General features: G+C 30.7%; 1 long non-coding RNA gene across 1 annotated transcript; it reads left to right on the top strand.

Annotated features, from left to right (window-relative positions):
• The first annotated feature begins 2,185 nt into the window (after nucleotides 1-2,185).
• Nucleotides 2,186-3,042, top strand: LOC117171696. The gene is made up of 2 exons (XR_004466910.1): nucleotides 2,186-2,320; nucleotides 2,832-3,042. It is a non-coding gene; the product is annotated as an uncharacterized LOC117171696 (long non-coding RNA).
• The last annotated feature ends 738 nt before the right edge of the window (nucleotides 3,043-3,780 follow it).

Here is a 3,780-nt window from a genome sequence, read left to right as displayed (position 1 = left end):
CTTTGGCACCACTCAGGAGCTGCCACTCAAACTTTTTGGTAGTTGTTTGCACCGAAAAAATCATCCCCAATGGGTTTCAAGAGTACTAAAATGACGTTTTTTCACTCGAATTTTTTACATATTTGACGGTCTGCCAGTCAACTTTAGCACCACTCAGAAGCTGCTAGTCAAACTTATTGTTAGTTTTTAGCATCCAAACAATCATTCCCCGTGGGTTTGAAGAGTACTAAAATGACGTTTTTTCACTCGAATTTTCGACCAGTTTAAGGATAAATTGTTGTAAAATGCACGAACAGCTGTTAGCCGTCAACGAATTTCGAACTGTTGACTATGAAAACAAAAGAATCTGAAAATTTAGTGAGTTTTAAAATGACGTCCATGGAATTGTCGCGAGCTCCCGGACATTTTGAAGACTAATAATATTTATATTTTCATAACATATGTCCACGTGGGCAAAGTAAAGAGGGGGGGGGGGTGTTTGTCAAAATTCCACGGCTGTCCACGAGGGGGGTGGGGTCAAAAAGTGGTGAATATGTCCACGTGTTATATGGATGACCCCTTAAAAAATTAATCTTTGTAGTTGAAAATTCATCTTTATTTTTGAAAATTAAATTTTTCACTTAAAAAGTTAGGAATTTTAAGCGGTTAGTTTTAATTTTAAGTACACTGTAAAAAAGGATTAAAGAAATATTAACTGAAAACAAAAAATATACATTTTACACCGAATGAATGACTCATTGTTCCAAATGAATGTCCCATGAATTGGAATGAATATTTCTCTGAGATGGGGAAACATGAATTGAGGGAAAGAAATATATTTTAAGGTCAAGAAAATATTTTATAGAATGAAAAAACTATTTCCCCACAGCAAATTTCTGAATATTTGAAGCACAAAAATATATATCTTTGATTCAAAAAAATATTTCTTTGGCCTAGACCATGCGCGAGTGCAATAAAGTATAGTTAGTACTTCAATTGTAGTAAATATTTTCCGAAATAAGCTACTAGATTCTTTTGCCCTAAATTATAATTGCCATTCATATAATTTATGAATCACATAATTTAAAATCTTGATGAACCTGAAACAGAAAAATTCGATGAAAAATCCACCCCCAGCAGGAATTGAACTTGGGTCCATCGAGTGTAAAGTCCACAGTGTTAACAACGGCACTACCGCAACATGGAAATTGTATGGTGGAAAACCGCATTTAAACCTCACCATAAACACTAAAGAAATATTTCTTTAAATCAAAAACATAGATATTTAATTTAACAATATATTTCCTTAATCTAAAGACGTCTTCAATTGAAAGAAATGACGCCAAATTATTAAATTTTTGATTAAGAAAAAGAAGATTGCTTCGTTGGAATAAATGTTTATTTTTTATGAATAATTTAATTCTAGTAATCAAATAAAATATTTTCTTTCACTGAAGAAATAAAAATTTATGTAAACACAACACCATTTTTACCTAAATAAATGCTCCATGTATAAATGCATGAACCCTTTGTGACAAAACAAAATATATTGTAATTTAATTAATATTATTTTGAATTAAATGATTATTTCTTTGATTTAAATAAACCTAAATTCTTGATTCAAGTATGGAAAAATGATAGATTGAATTGTGTCCGAATCAGTTCGAAGAATAGAACTCTTTGAATCAAATATATATTTCTTTGAACGACTAATCACATTTCAACGAATCTAGACCTTTTGAATTAAAAAAATCATTTTCCTCAATGTAAGAAATATGTATTTCAATCAAGAAAATACAGCGAAAGAATTCATTTTTTCAAACCAATAAAAGATATATGCCTGGTTTAAATAAAAATTACTTCTGTCAAAGAATATTATCTTTATGCTAAGAAATAGGATTCAAGTAAATGCATTTATTTGGAGCTAAGAATGATTTTTTTCAGTGTAGCAAATTAGTATTGCTGGAAATATATAACTCTCAACTCTGGAGAAAATGATTGAAATTTTTTACTTTTTTAGGTAATAAAATAAAAAGTTTAGGAATGCAATATATGTGAAATTTATTTATTTCAAGAATATTTTGATAATTAAAAAAAAATTATTTGAATTTTAATGTCTCACCGCGTTATGCGTGCACGTGAGGACGCTTGCGTTAAAATCAGCGCCATTTTGAATATTTTTTAACGTGACAGTTGGCGGCGCTGTTGTGTGTATGTGCGTCAGTGTCGTAGGAAAGCAGACTGAGAGTGAACTTTTTGTTGTCTCTTTTGAGGTTTCTCAAGTCTGCCATTTTCTGATCGTACCATATTTTTAATCCGTCACCTCGTGATTCTGACAAACGTAAGTTATCGCAGGTTTTTTTCGTTAAAAATTTCAATCGCGTCCCACGCCTTTTCCTCGGATCGCAAAAGAGAGTTCTACTCGTGATTGACGCGTCACGAATGGAAGGCTCGCATTACGTGAAAATTTTGCCCAGCACAGAGACTTAAATTAATTAAGAAATTAACTGATGACATTAATGACACACTTGCCCTCCACTATATTCTACTCACGTGCAGTTTGTCAATAATCTGTGTGTTTGATTTTGTTACATTTATCTACGGAGGCTGTTCAATTTCTAACAACGCCACTGGTTTTGTGTCAATTTTACAAATCGTTTATGGAATGCGTCACGAATCGTTAAACGCCCAAATTTTTCGCTCGGACTCACTTTAATTTTTACCGTGATTGCTAACTTATCTCACCTTTTTTTATATTTTTTAAACACTATTAAAAATTTATCCTAGTTTGTGGATCATAAGAGCGGAACCAAAAATATGTTTACAAATTTAGTTTTGATTTTTTTTTACAGAAGATGTACTGTGGGTCATGAGAAGAAAAAAGTGTCATTTTAATGTCAAGTAATCAGTTCGCGAATTTATTCGCAAACTAGGAATATTCAAGACTGATTGATAAGTTGACACAGAAATCGTAAATATGATGGATATCGACACTCCAGATTTTGCCAGCAAAGATGAGGAGATACAGTTCTGGATGGACCTTGCACATCAAATGCATCAAAGGTACTTATTCTCCTTCACTCATTTATTATTTTCATAAGGAATTATTGTCATAAAATAATTTTAGTCCTTTTTAATTATCATTTTTCCCAGGGATATTATTGTTTTGATTAATTATTTATGAATGTCTCAAAATTCTTCAGACTTCGAAATTTTCTCCCTATTCCCCCTTTCTAAATCTTTAAACGACTGTCTTTAGAAAAAATTTAGTTTATTTTCCAACTTTTTATTATCGATTTTACAGAAAATCTTTGAGAAAGTTGCATATAATTTACAGATGTTTCCTTACTATTGCGAGAAATGCAAGTAAATTAAATTTAAATTACACCATTTTTTCGACTTGCAATTCTTAAAAATTGGAAGATTTTTTTTTTACACACAATGACAATCTGACGCAGTACTCTTAATATCATTTTAACATATAAAAACCCTTAAAAAATATTTTCAGGTTATTTAGCATTCACGATTTATCAAAGTAGTTTTAAATTCGAATATTTGAATTTGATTCGAATTTTCTGTGATGCTTTATTTACCGTATTTTTTTGACATTTTTCATGTCAGTATATTAAATTATTTTGTTTTTTCATCGCCATTTTGTTTTTAAAATTCAAGAATATACATCCTGTAATGTGAAAAATTTGAATTAAGGGCATGTGACACAGCTAAATACCTATATTACCGACCACAGTTTTTCAGTTCACTGAATGTTTTTTTGAACCTAAGAACTTTTTTTGTAAGTAA

The sequence above is a fragment of the Belonocnema kinseyi genome, chromosome 4 (genome assembly GCF_010883055.1).
Source record: "Belonocnema kinseyi isolate 2016_QV_RU_SX_M_011 chromosome 4, B_treatae_v1, whole genome shotgun sequence".
Taxonomy (NCBI): Eukaryota; Metazoa; Arthropoda; class Insecta; order Hymenoptera; family Cynipidae; genus Belonocnema; species Belonocnema kinseyi.
This window is presented reverse-complemented; position numbering and strand designations above follow the sequence as displayed.